At 32.3% G+C, this 15,398-nt stretch overlaps 1 long non-coding RNA gene across 1 annotated transcript; it reads left to right on the top strand.

Moving 5' to 3' along the window:
• Nucleotides 1-7,566: 7,566 nt before the first annotated feature.
• Nucleotides 7,567-9,553, top strand: LOC136069381 (uncharacterized). The gene is made up of 4 exons (XR_010630623.1): nucleotides 7,567-7,659; nucleotides 7,857-7,967; nucleotides 8,875-8,955; nucleotides 9,294-9,553. It is a non-coding gene; the product is annotated as an uncharacterized LOC136069381 (long non-coding RNA).
• The last annotated feature ends 5,845 nt before the right edge of the window (nucleotides 9,554-15,398 follow it).

Below are 15,398 nucleotides of genomic sequence, written 5' to 3' on the forward strand. Positions count from 1 at the left end.
AAAAAAAACACAAAATGAAAGCACATCAAGTTTAATCCAAACCTATTTTAACAACCTCGTATGCTAAAATCATAAATAAATAAGAAAATGGAGCAAAACCCATATCATAACAATACCTTGGCAACTTTGATTTCAACCTCAAGCTCGTGAAAGCGGTTGTTTAATCTTCCAAACTTGTTAATGTTCTGCTGGTCCTCCCAAGTCACCTCTGTCTCAGATCCTCCACCCTTTGTAAATCAACAATTTTAAATCAAATTCAGACCCACAGGGGCCACAGCACAACACAACAAACACGATAAAATGGATAGAATATATGAAGAAAAAAAAATGAGTGAAGAGAGAGTAAACCCAGAAAGCAAATAAAAAAAACAAAATTTTGAAACTTGAAGGCTTTAGCCACAAAGCCACAAACTTGAAGACTTACACAGAGAACAGAGGCGGAAAGCTGAGGGAGGCGGAGAGAGAACTAGGACAGAGTAGGGTTTTTTTCCAAAAAAAACAATCGGGTTGAAGTAGTGTATTTAAATGACCCAATGCGGACCCGATACCGACCCGAACCCGAAATTAACCCAAAATTTTGACCCGAAACCCGACCCGAATATTCTCAGACCCGCCAAAACCTGTTGGGCCGGGTCGGGTGGGCTGGGTCCGTACTCAGTCCTACTCCCCTTTACTCTCCTCCTTCTCTAAACTTCCAAACAAGCCATAAGACCATGGAATTAATTTCCCCAAACCACAAACCAGAAAACTGTATTGATTATATAACTACAAGAGTTTTTTAATTGTAGAAGAGGTGGGCACAGCAGACAGAGTTTTTGTTGTTCAGTTTGGAAGGTGGGGGTTGTGATGTCCCTGTGGACGTTGCCTTCTTCCACGCACCATGCCAACTATGCTAATTGGCAATTGGCATCTGCTTTCAGGGCCTAATTGTTAATAATTGAAATGTTTAGTTACAGTTTTTAGTTCTCAATCTTTACTTCGTGTTTCAAAATAATCTTCATCCTTTGAAACTTTTTACTTTAGTCTTTATCCCTTTACGTTTATGTCAAAAAGACCCCTGCCGTTAATTATATTGGATTGATTTTCTCTATCTCCAATCAGATATATAAAATAATAAATAAATAAATAAAGTATTTGAATAACTACTTTCCTCCCTCTTTTGTTGATGTCAAAATCCTTCGAATTTCATTGAACAATCTCAATTAAAAAATCAAAATAAGAAATAAAGGCACCAACTCTTTTTTTACACCAATTAAAGAATAAGCATTAAAATGAATTATTTCAAAGGATAGAGACTATTTTGAAACAATGGATAAAGGTTGAGGACTAAATGTGTATTTAAACCTAATTAAAATCAGAAAATAAAGTTGGTGTCCAAGATTAGAAAGAGTTTAGGTTTTAGTTTGGGTTTGGGTTGGCAAATTTCTATGTCAAAATAGGAAAATTATTGGGTAATCTCGAAATATTGTATAATTGCTTAGGTAAAATGTGTTACTGGGGATTATAATCATTGCAACTTAGTTAGGTGAAGTTTTCAGCAAAGAGCTTTTAGAGCATTCACAGCAGTGGTTGTAAAATTTTAGCTATTTAGCTACACAAAAAGTCACTTTATCTATTTTACCTACACACATGCTGCAGCAGTAAATCTATTTTAGCTTTCAACACAATAAAATAATATACACATCACAATAAAATAATATAAATACTACAATAAAATAATATATCTTAATTAAAAAAAAACAATTACAGCACCAACCACCAAACACTATCAGCCACATCCACATCCACATCCACACCCACCACCACCACCACCACCACCACCACACCCAGTTCACAGCAGGCACAAAAAAAAAAAAAAAAAAAAAAAAAACCCAAATCTCCAAGCACTCCGATCGGCATCAACAATCACGGTTGATCGGCGGCAACACCCACACAACCACAACCACCACCAAACCGCAGCCCACAGCCCACAGCAGAGAAAAAAAAAAAAAAAAACCAAGTAAGGCGTGAAATGGGTTGGCGGGGTGGATCGAGGCCGGGGTCTGCGGTTGGATTAACGGCGAGGTTTGCGGCGTGGATCGGCGACGAGTTCTGCGCGTGGATCGGCGGCATGGAGGTGGGCTGGCAGCAGTGAGATGAAGTTGAGAGAGAGTTGAGAGAGCTGAGAGTTGAGAGAGGTGAGAGTTGACAGAGAGAGAGAGAGAGAGAACGGGCCATAATTTTAATGTGGCCTGAATAAAATTTTTTTTTTTTTTTAGCACCAAGCTACAGTGCACATCTATTTATAGATGTGCACTGTAGCGAATCAGCTAAAAATTTTAGCTTTTGCTCCACTGCTGTAGCACCATTTTAATGAAAGTGTAGGTAAAATATAGCATTATAGCTTTTTACCTACACTGCTGCAAGTGCTTCTAAGTGTTGAGCGAAGTCTCCACCTGATTTTAATGATCGCTTGAGAAGCATACTAGCAAGCCCTCTAAACTTTGTGATCTTTACTCGAGCGAAATTACAAATTTTGCAATCATAATTTTTTTGGAGACTAATTTAAGCTGAACTTTAACCTTACTATAAAAATCCATCGTAAAATAAATCCAATAATTAGGTTGGAGATAAATCAAATTTTCAAAGAGACATTACCATCATAAACCATTTTCTACTAACAATTCCATATTAAACCAGTTCACTAACATTTTCACGCTTTGTTTGCTTCCAACTTTAGAAATAAAATTTGCTTTTTATTTAGAGTGTTATTGGTTTATCATCAATGGTTGGAGGCGATCTTTAAGAAAAATTATTGGGTACTTTTGGAATTCAATAATGTTGTACTCTCTTCTCTCACATAAATAGTGAGTCTCACCATGAATTTAATTGGTGTGAATTATTATTATGTGAGAGGTGAGGGTATGACATTATTGTACTCTATAACTATAGCATAATTACTATAAGTTCACTGGCCAACACACTAGAGGTGACAATTTGTATTAACATGTCATGTTAAGACAAGGGTATTTAACGACATGGGTCAACCCTAATCAAGGCGGTCGATATCATACCGTATCGGTTGGTACGGCCGGTATTTACCATTCCTATTCGGTCGTATCTGCCGATACCGAGTGTACCAACTGTACAGAAAAAAAGCCTTTTTTATTTATTTTATTTTTGTAATTTTCAATTTTTTGTAAGGCAGAATAGTAACTTATTTGTATTATTTATTTTCTTAGTCTCACCATGAATTTAATTGGTGTGAATTATTATTATGTGAGAGGTGAGGGTATGACATTATTGTACTCTATAACTATAGCATAATTACTATAAGTTCACTGGCCAACGCACTAGAGGTGACAATTTGTATTAACATGTCGTGTTCATGTCATGTTAAGACAAGGGTATTTAACGACATGGGTCAACCCTAATCAAGGTGGTCGATACCATACCGTACTAGTTGGTACGGCCGATATTTACCATTCCTATTCAGTCGTATTTGCTGATACTTGGTGTACCAACTATATAGAAAAAAAAAGCCTTTTTTATTTATTTATTTTTTGTAAGGCAGAATAGTAACTTATTTGTATTATTTGTTTCTTAGTATGCAATGAACAATTAAGCTTTCTTTTTTTATATTGTGTTTTTTTTTCTTTTTTCTTTTAGTGACTAAAACCATGAATAATTTATTTTACACACACACGCGCGCGCGCACACACACACACACAGATATCTATATATATATATATATATATAAATATAAAAAATAGCGGTAAACCAAAATGGTACACCAGTATTGACCGATATCGAAATATATCATTCCGCTGGCCAAACCGATACAGCCTCGGGTATGAGATTGACTCTCTTGACCCTAACTCAACCCATTTAATACCAGTTGGGTACTGGCCAATTACGGGCGTATCGGCCGATACCGGGTGTACCAATTGTACCCAAAAAAAAAACTTTTTTTATTTATTTTATTTTTGTAATTTTCAATTTTTTGTAAGGCAGAATAGTAACTTATTTGTATTATTTGTTTTCTTAGTATGTAATGAACAATTAAGCTTTCTTTTTTTATATTGTGTTTTTTTTTCTTTTTTTCTTTTTCTTTTAGTGACTAAAACCATGAATAATTTATTTTACACACACACACACACACACACATATATATATATATATATTTATAAATAAATAAAAAATAGTGGTAAATTCAAAATGGTACACCAGTATTGACCGGTATCGAAATATATCATTCCGCTGGCCAAACCTATACAGCCTCGGGTACGAGATTGACTCTCTTGACCCTAACTCAACCCATTTAATAATCGTATTAAGCAAGTTAACACGATATGACCCATGTAACATGTTTAATATCTAAGTTTTGTTAGGTTGAACAAGCACAAGCATGACCTATTTTAACTTGTTTTAGGACCTATTTAGATAAGTTGTTTTAAAAATGCATTTTTAAAAATAGCATTTTAAAAATGTGCATTTTAAAAACAAATTTTTAAAACCACAGATAAGCGTTTGGAAAAATGTAAAAAAGCGTGTTTTCTATTTTTTAATTCACAATAAGTGCTTGGATAACATTAATATAAAGTAGTTGTTTTGGGTATACCAAAAAGGACTTCACTGTGTTGTTAAGAATATTTGTCTTTTTTATTTTTTAATGAAACCAAAGTTTTTTTTTTTTTTTAAAGCCAAATATGTTAAGAAAATTGAGAATTGCTTTAATAATAATAATAATAACTATTTTGTTAGGTTCTTTTATGTTTTATCATCTTCTAAAATATATAATAATAATTTTTTAAAATATGTCAAGAATATTAACAATTGCATTAATAATAATAATAATAATAATATTGTTAGGTTCGTTTGTCATCTTCTTAGATAATAATAATAATTTTGTTAGGTTCGTTCGTCATCTTCTTAGATATATAATAATAATAATTTTATTTAATAGTGTAATGGTGACAAGTACCCTCTCACTTTTTTAAAATATTTTTTAATAAATAAGTAGACATTTATCAAAACATGAGATTACAGGTGAAAGTATATAAATGGCTACTTTATAGACAAACTTATATGTATGATGTATCAGTGTACAACATCATAAAGCTAACAAGACCCTACAATGGCTGTACTCCATAGTAAAGTTTTGCCTCTTTCACTCCAATTTTTGCCCGTGCCCACAGCATTTAGGTCATGAAAAATGGTGAGGACAGTGGCAAGGAAACAACAAACTTGTCGGCTAGAGAAGAGAGAGAACAACTAGGGAGAAGATAGACAACAGCAGCAACGCAATGAATTTTTATGGGTACTTTGGTCAGTCTCCAATTGTGAGAGGATATTTTAAGCATTTCACAGTTAGGCTACGTTTGGATTGCCTCTTGCATTTTACGTTTAGCACTTTTAGAGTTCTCTTTTTTTTTTTTTTCTTTTTATCTTTTTTAACCAGCGCCTGGTGCACTGTTCATGAGACATGAACAGTGTATCAAGGCTTGTAAACGGTGCACTGTTCATGTAAACAGTAACCGAAATATATATATATATATATATTTCAATTTTAGCAAAATAAGCAGTATTTAAACGCATAATTAAATGAAACTTTGGTTTGGAAACGCAATTTGTGTTCTACACCCGTATTTTTGAAAAAGTTGCTTCTCATTGCGTTCCGAAACTGAGCCTTTTTACCATTTTCAAAAATATGAATTTTAATCAAATACAAAGCTAACACATTACTTCTTGCATTTTCTTCCATTAATGTGCATTTTAATTCAAAAAATGCAGGGCCAAACAGACCCTTAACAAACATGTACTGGGTTAATATTGGATTAATATAAACATTACCCATTTTAGTTCATTTAAATCTATCTAAAATGAAGAATTTATTAATATAACCATTAAAAATTTTAATTACTCAATTCTATACTTAAAATATAAATTTATGTTGAATAAAAACGATATTTATTTATATGAATATAATAAGTCATTTAATGGAATTGACCCTCTTATTAACTGTGTACAATTTTTTCATCTGTTTTGACTTTACAATGGACAGGTATCATCAAACTCTTTGACGGTAAAAACCTCAGGAGTACCCGTGTTATAGTTTTATTCTAATGTCAATTTCTTTTTCTTCATAAGGACAAGTCACTCTCCAGAAGCATATCATACAGCCTGTTAATGGCCTCCTCTCTGGTTTTCAAGCATCATGTAATCTCGTTAGTTAGGTTTATAACGAGGGTCATTGCATGCCTTTATGACTTTATTATTGAATTTAAACCATCTTGTAGGCAGGCGTTTAGTTCACTGAGATATGTCTTTGATGTGATGCATATTACGATAATGTGACATTAAAATTTTTGTTTAATTTATTTTCTCTAACATTATCATAATTTATATTATTTTATTGTGATGTGTATATTATTTTATTGTGTTGAAAGCTAAAATAGATTTACTGCTGCAGCATGTGTGTAGGTAAAATAGATAAAGTGACTTTTTGTGTAGCTAAATAGCTAAAATTTTACAACCACTGCTGTGAATGCTCTAAAAGCTCTTTGCTGAAAACTTCACCTAACTAAGTTGCAATGATTATAATCCCCAGTAACACATTTTACCTAAGCAATTATACAATATTTCGAGATTACCCAATAATTTTCCTATTTTGACATAGAAATTTGCCAACCCAAACCCAAACTAAAACCTAAACTCTTTCTAATCTTGGACACCAACTTTATTTTCTGATTTTAATTAGGTTTAAATACACATTTAGTCCTCAACCTTTATCCATTGTTTCAAAATAGTCTCTATCCTTTGAAATAATTCATTTTAATGCTTATTCTTTAATTGGTGTAAAAAAAGAGTTGGTGCCTTTATTTCTTATTTTGATTTTTTAATTGAGATTGTTCAATGAAATTCGAAGGATTTTGACATCAACAAAAGAGGGAGGAAAGTAGTTATTCAAATACTTTATTTATTTATTTATTATTTTATATATCTGATTGGAGATAGAGAAAATCAATCCAATATAATTAACGGCAGGGGTCTTTTTGACATAAACGTAAAGGGATAAAGACTAAAGTAAAAAGTTTCAAAGGATGAAGATTATTTTGAAACACGAAGTAAAGATTGAGAACTAAAAACTGTAACTAAACATTTCAATTATTAACAATTAGGCCCTGAAAGCAGATGCCAATTGCCAATTAGCATAGTTGGCATGGTGCGTGGAAGAAGGCAACGTCCACAGGGACATCACAACCCCCACCTTCCAAACTGAACAACAAAAACTCTGTCTGCTGTGCCCACCTCTTCTACAATTAAAAAACTCTTGTAGTTATATAATCAATACAGTTTTCTGGTTTGTGGTTTGGGGAAATTAATTCCATGGTCTTATGGCTTGTTTGGAAGTTTAGAGAAGGAGGAGAGTAAAGGGGAGTAGGACTGAGTACGGACCCAGCCCACCCGACCCGGCCCAACAGGTTTTGGCGGGTCTGAGAATATTCGGGTCGGGTTTCGGGTCAAAATTTTGGGTTAATTTCGGGTTCGGGTCGGTATCGGGTCCGCATTGGGTCATTTAAATACACTACTTCAACCCGATTGTTTTTTTTGGAAAAAAACCCTACTCTGTCCTAGTTCTCTCTCCGCCTCCCTCAGCTTTCCGCCTCTGTTCTCTGTGTAAGTCTTCAAGTTTGTGGCTTTGTGGCTAAAGCCTTCAAGTTTCAAAATTTTGTTTTTTTTATTTGCTTTCTGGGTTTACTCTCTCTTCACTCATTTTTTTTTCTTCATATATTCTATCCATTTTATCGTGTTTGTTGTGTTGTGCTGTGGCCCCTGTGGGTCTGAATTTGATTTAAAATTGTTGATTTACAAAGGGTGGAGGATCTGAGACAGAGGTGACTTGGGAGGACCAGCAGAACATTAACAAGTTTGGAAGATTAAACAACCGCTTTCACGAGCTTGAGGTTGAAATCAAAGTTGCCAAGGTATTGTTATGATATGGGTTTTGCTCCATTTTCTTATTTATTTATGATTTTAGCATACGAGGTTGTTAAAATAGGTTTGGATTAAACTTGATGTGCTTTCATTTTGTGTTTTTTTTAAATGGTTTGGACTGTCTTTATTTTTACTATTTTGGGAATAGAACATTGTCACTTTCTATTTGGAAATGTTAGTCACCGACTTTGTTGCATAATTTGAGGTGGGTTTCGAGAAATATTTAAAACCCAACTCTAAATTTTGGTTTAATCTTGATGGGTACTGGTTTTACTTTTTATTGTGATCTGGGATTTTAGTTATTGAGATTTTTGTGTCATTTTAGCTGGGTTTTGGATTGATTGTGTTTGAAACTTAAAATTTTGTTATTTTAAAATTGTTGCTTTGATTTGATATCAGACTGAAAGTTAAGAGGATTTGAGATTAGATTGTGATTGATGGCTTTGTGGAAATCACCCTGCTTTTTATAGCAGAAACTGGAATATGGTGAAAACTTGAATATTGTATTTGTGGTTTGGTGTTGGCATTCTGTTTTTCCTTTTCTAGAGAAAGTTTGGGGGAAGGAAAGCAATTGTAGTGATTACTTGTGTGCTTAGTCTTGAAAATCCTGAATGTATTTTATATTTGTTTTTGTAAATTGGCCTGATTTCCTAATCATTTACTTTAGTTACCTCTTCCTGTACAAAGAATGAACATGGGGTTGGTTTGTCCTTTTGCTCAATATGAAAGTTCATATTCATTTGATAAAGATATAGAATGTTGAATGATAAAGATATAGTATGCCATATCTTCTTTCACTAAGGTTTATTTCCCTTTCGGTTTCAATTGTGCAGGATCACTTTTATTAAGTTTTCCAAAAAAAAAAGAAATCCTAATAATGTGAATGTTCTGTTGCAGTGGACTTTCCATCCGTTTATTTTGAAGAGCAAAAGGATCTATACAGTTTTAGTTTGGTGCAGGGTTCTAGCATTTTTAGTTGTAAGTGGCAGTTATATTAATTTATTCTTTTGTGTTGTCTATATTTTGATGGTAATGTAGGATCATTGCGTTATATGAGGAATGGTCAAATTAGATTTTTAGCATTGATAAGATAATCTTATTATTCATAGTTGCATGACAATTGATCGTAATTTTGAATAGTCATTTAGTTAAATCTAAAGCAAAAGGATCGTAATATTGGAACTTAAAGCTCTCATCCCTGAAGCTTTGTAAAAATTAGTCATCTAAAAAAAAGTCAGAAATGTAATTTCTTCTATTAAATTTGACTTCTATTAAATGACTTGTTTATTATTGATTTTTCCCCCTTGGTGCTGTAGGTGGAAAATATTGGAGCAACTTTCACTTGGAGTTTGGAAATGGGAGCTCTTTTGTAATTACTTTAGTTGTACATAGAGTTTTTCAATGCTTATTGGGAAAGAAAAAACTTTAGCCCAAGTGGCGTGATGTACTGATCTATAGGGGTCTTCTTTTGCTATTAGAAAGACTCCAGCCACTTCACTTTCATGTTATTCCCCCAGTTATCACTAGGATGAAAATGGTAGAGCTTTAGAAGGCTCCAAAAACTACTTGTTTTCTACGTGGCTTCTAAGGCACAATGAGTGTAACTAATCTGATAATTGGGAAACATTCACTCATTCATACTCGGCGAAAAGGTTGGAAAATATTAAAGAACTTAATCCAATTGAACTCAAACTCCTATTCCTCAAAACAATTCATTACATAGAGTTTCTAGTAATGGAGTCAAGTTCTTTTCTATGTCACTACCATATTTGGCAATGTTTTTTGTAATTTAGCACACAAAGCCAAAAACCATGAAGCAAAATGATGAACAGAACACGGAGTAAAAAAAAAAAAAAAAAAAAAAAAAAAAAAAAAGAAGCAAACCGGGACCCGACCCGAGACCCGGAAAACCGACCCAATTATCGACCCGATTTTTCGGGTCGGGTCGGTTTTCAGACAGTGAGACCCGATTTCTGTCGGGTCGGGTTTTGGGTCGCAGTAAACCCGACCCGACCTGACTCAGTATCAGTCCTAGAGGGGGAGTAGAGGGAAGGGGAGTAGTGCGGAGGAGAGTAGAGGAGAATGATTCACCTCCACCTTATTTGGATGTTTTTAAAATTAGTAAGGGGGAAGAGAGTAATTAGCCCTTCCCCTTGTGTAATTTTGTTAATATAATAAGGGTAAATTAGGTAATTTACTTGATCAATAGTTTATGTACTCTACTCCCCTTCCAAATTTCTCCAATTTGGGGGAATTAAAATTGGGGGGGCTAGAGGGAGTCCAAACCCCTCCAAACTCCTCCAAACCCCTCCCCCTCATTCTTTAAAAAACTTTCAAATAAGGTAATTGCATTACTCTCCCTCCCTCTACTCTACTCCCCCTCCTTTTTTAAACATCCAAACATGCCATTAGTCTCACACAGTTGAACAAAGACTTGGGGATAGAGATGGATTGCGATATAAAATTTAAGTATAATTTCTTAAGGAATAGTTTTAAGACCACAAATTATTTCACATTTGTTTTGCCACAATTTTGACATGATCTATGAATGGTTAACCATCATTTACACATAGACCCACTTTTTTTTCTTTATCAATCATACACTGCCACGTCATAATTGTAACAAGAAGTTGTGAAAAAATTTATGATCCTAGATTTTTTCTTTCGTAGGTACAATACATTATGTTTTTTAATTAAATTCAAACAAATAGCTGTAATGAATTTAATTATTCTTTAAAAAAATAATTATTTGTGTTTCATTGATCAATGCAATCATGTGTTAGAATTTAATTATGGAGAAATTTTGGCCACAAATTCAATTAAAAAATTTAACATGCCTACATATTTTGAAAATTTAACCATTAAATTGCATATTCTTTATGTTCTTAACACGCATGTTAAATTCTATGTCAATCTGATATTATTTACTATTTGATCCATAAAATTATTTTTTATGCAAAATTTTATATTATAAACACTTGAAATTTAAACATTTGATTAATGACATAGTTATTGATCTTTAATCTTCGAGAAATTTTGCAAGCACAAAAGTTATAAAAGTAAATGTTATCTGATGGTAGATTTGTCAAAATTCACATTCAATGAAACAATATTGAGTGGAGTTGTAGTCATTAATTACAATAAAGTTTGTAACCAAATTTTGTCATTTAATTATTATTGGATTATGGCATTTGTTACTGGACCATTTTAGAAAAATTTTAAAACTACTTATATAGAAAATATAAAAAAACTCTAAAAAAAAAAAAATCAATTACTTTATTATTTTTCTATAAAATATTTCTAAAAATATTTCCTCTCCTAATACGGTGGTTTTGAGAGTTAGGTTCCATGTCTTTGAGAGTTAGGGTTAATTTCATGGAACATGCATGTGAAATCAACTATCTGCTTACCTTTACTGCTTGCTGGATCACTTCAACAATTTTACCTTTTCAATTTGGTTGTTATATTAGTTGCTTTAATAATTTGAGTTGACTACATATTGTTCCAACATCGTATAACCAAAATCTATAAATCTTGTGATGTTGTTTTTGTAAGATTGTTAGGTAATAGGTAGGCTATTTTATGAGTGCGGCCCTACTAGGATTGGACAAATCTTTAGGCTGATCGACTCAATACAAAAGGGGTTCACAAGGAGGTCCTGGTCCATCTCGATTCTATGGGGCAAGGACCCCGACCCGGGAGATAAGAGATCTTGGTGGTAAATATATTTTTGTTTGGTTTTCTTTCTATTAATCACCTGCCTAGTTGGGAAATAATTGAAATTCTTTGGAGTATAGCAATATGGTCTCACATGAATGATATATTGATTTATCACAAATTTATTTAGTATGATCTATTATTATGTGAGAGGATGAAGCACCGTATTTTTAAAGTAATAATTACTCTTTAATTGACCTAAAAATTGCAAAGCCTCTTGCATATATCTAATATATTCATGTTATAATAATAATTAAATTCACAATTTTTTATCAACTCAAGCTTTAGAAAAAAAAAAAAAAAAAAAGAAGAAGAAGATTATCATGTTACAAGTTTTCAGAGGTGAGGCAAGTATTAAAATAAGGGACAGGCTCCTCTCCAGTTTTAATATCTCATGTTGTCTCCCGTTTTTATACGGATGACTGACACGTGGCAAGTAAAAGATCCAAGGGCTAAAAAAACCATCTCTTTCTTCCTCCAGCATCCGTTTCCAGTTTCCACAGAAATTTTAGATTCTCTCTCCATTTGTCTTTTTTTTTTTTCCTCTCTCCAACATCATTACAACCTCCTGATCAACAAAGGCATCAAGACCATGGCTTTCCGGAGAAGAATGGAAAAAAGGAAGATCTGATCTTGAGAAAAAAAATCAAGAAAATGCTTTCCTTCAAATTTTTTTACTAGAGACTGTTCTATGTTTGGTTGGTTTTCTTTAACTCATTTTCTTGTGTGCCCAGTGATTTCTTTGCAAAAGAGGGGCTGTACAAGACAATATATATGGATTAAAAAGTTGCAGAACCCAAATTTTGATAAAACCCATCAACTGCCATTAACATGATGAGCACCCAAAACCTGATCTTTTCTATCATGAGAATCAAAGCAAAATCAAAATCCTTGAAATCCTTGAAGACCAATCATGAATGAGACTTGCCCAAACCACACTCTCATCTCCATTAGTACCAAAATCCCTTAAAACCCAACCCATCCACAAAAACAAAAGCAAAAAGTAATGACAGATCTGAAGAGATAGAGCCTGCAATTTTGTAGAGAGAAAGGGAACTGAGAGAAAGGCTCGAGCAATAGTTTTAATGATAGCTAGGGACAACGAAGAGAAGAATGAGATGTGAGAGAGAGAGAAAGGGATAGAAAATCTGAAATTGCCGTGGAAAGAGATGTTTGAGGAAGAAAGAGATATGAGTTTTTTTTAGCCCTTGGATCTTTTATTTGCCACGTGTCAGTCATCCGTATAAAAACGGGAGACAACAGGAGATATTAAAACTGGAGAGGAGCCTGTCCCTTAAAATAATGACTAAAATTTTAATTTATATTAACTTAAGTTTTTTAGACAAGTACTGTTGTGGATACATCAATTTCTTCTTTTAAAACAAGGATTTTCTATAAGTTATTGAAACAAGTGATAGTTTATTAATCATTGAAAATACATTTTTTTTTTTGTACAATGATTTCCCACATATAAATTTCAAATGCAGATTTGAAGCATATAGCGTGGAGGATTCGTGTTACTGTGAATACTATGTAACCTTCTCAGTCTTCAAAACAAACTCTAAAACAAGCCCCATACCTAATTCAAAAAAAGTGAACAATTAATCGACAGGGAAATAATCAAATAGAAAATATGAAACAGTGAATGAAAGGTCCGTCTCTAAAGTCTAATCATGAAAATATCAAAGGTAATCTTTAAAATTCCTGCAAAGAAACAAAAATTTTCCCGATCCCCTGTCAGTTGTATCATTTTGTGTAAACAGTTAATTATGTCACACTTAATCTCCCTAAATTTTCACATAAAATAATATCACTTTGCATTACATTAAACCGCGTAGATTAAATGTTACACAATTAACGAATTACACATATAAAACAATACCACAAAAATATTACAAGAAGTTGTGTCTTTTTCCCTTATTAAATTGTTTCATTCTATTTCTCCCTTGATCTTCTTATCTCATTTAGTTCTTATCCTTAATGATTTGTGGCAGATATCCACCAATATTAATGCGACTTAAATCTACGATTGGCTTGTGCAACTAGAACATTAAGTATTCTACCAATATCCTTTTTTTTTTTCTTTTTTCTTTTTTTCTTTTTTTAATTTAGAAACTATTCTACCAAAAAAATGAATCTGTACTTAAGTTTTCAGCAAACAACATTAAAAACCTACTTTTTCTCACTCTTGGAAAGTATAAATATACTTTAACTTTCATACTTTCAGTAAAAAAATTATATTAATTGTTTCAAAAGGACACTAATATCATGGTAAGTAACAGACCTTGTACCTGTTAGGGGAAGTATAAATTTTTGAGACAAGTGCTTTTTAAATCATTATTAAGATTATTAAGGTTACATCATCAACTTCCTTTACACAAAACTTTCCTGCCAACTTTTAAAACATTTTTTTTTTCATCCTCTCTCACATAACATTGCTACTTCACTTGACGGAGAAAAAGTCTAGCATCACAAAATATTTCATAATTTTTGGCCAAAATTGTAACGTGATAGAGTGTTATTTGTGAAAAAAAAAAAAAGTAGATTCATATGTAAACAATAGTTAACTATTTATAGTCTGCCACTATAAAGTTGTGACAAAAAAATTGTAAAATAATTTGTGGTTTTAAAACTACTCCTAGACTAGATCTACCACACCACAAAAACACCAGGGAGAGTGTAACAAATTCGGTGAACTTTTTGGTGTTGATAGACTTTTCTTTTTATCAATCGTTAAGGATACATCAACTTGTTTTTAAAAAATGAAAATTGTTTCTTTTTGGATTATCTTAATCAAAACCTTGATTTTAGCTCACAAAAGACCATTTATCCTTACATTCCACAATGAATCTTTACGATAATGATTTTAGCACTTGGTTAGTAATGAAAATTTTAAAATATGTAAAATGATCATTTTGTCTTTAACACAATTTTAATCACAAGTAAGACTTTTTATGATTGTGAAAGGGAATGTTTATACTTATTGCTTTATTAGACCTATCACCCGCACTTTGCATGTGCAATAAAACTCTTCTTTATTTTTATTTTTTATTTTAGACTTAATGAAATAATATTTAAAAGTGAGATAAAGATATTTTCCTAGTTTTTAGGATTTCGATAAAGTTTGAAAGTCTAAAACTTAGAAACTCTTTTAAAAATAATAAATTACTCTTTTAACTAGATTGTCTTTTTAAATTTAAAATTATTGAACTAAAATATAAGAGTATTTTAGAGAGTTTAAGATTTGTGTGAGAGTATTTTAGTATGCAAAATGTTGAAAACTATAAAAGAAATCTTGTTATTAATAGTATAGATATTTTGTACGTAAAGTGTTTTGATAAAGTGTAATATAATGATGGATTTGTTAAAAAAAAATTAAAATATATCTAATAAAAAGTTATTAAGCAATGTAATATGAACAAAAAATTATACCACTTAGTTATAACTTAAACCAAAATTTTTTTTTTTTGCGCGCGCGTGCGCGCCCACACGCGCGCACACACACACACACACACACACACACACACACACATATATATATATGAGTTAGAGCTATGAATGAATCAAGTTATTTTAATACTCAACTCGTTTATAATCCTATATAAAGAGTAAGAAATTGCAAAAAGAATTAAAAAAAAAAAAAATTAAATCCCATCTTCTATACCTATTTGCTTTGTGTTTCATTCTCCTAACGCCACTACAGT

The sequence above is a fragment of the Quercus suber genome, unplaced genomic scaffold (genome assembly GCF_002906115.3).
Source record: "Quercus suber isolate HL8 unplaced genomic scaffold, Cork oak 2.0 scaffold_165, whole genome shotgun sequence".
In the NCBI taxonomy this organism is placed as follows: Eukaryota; Viridiplantae; Streptophyta; class Magnoliopsida; order Fagales; family Fagaceae; genus Quercus; species Quercus suber.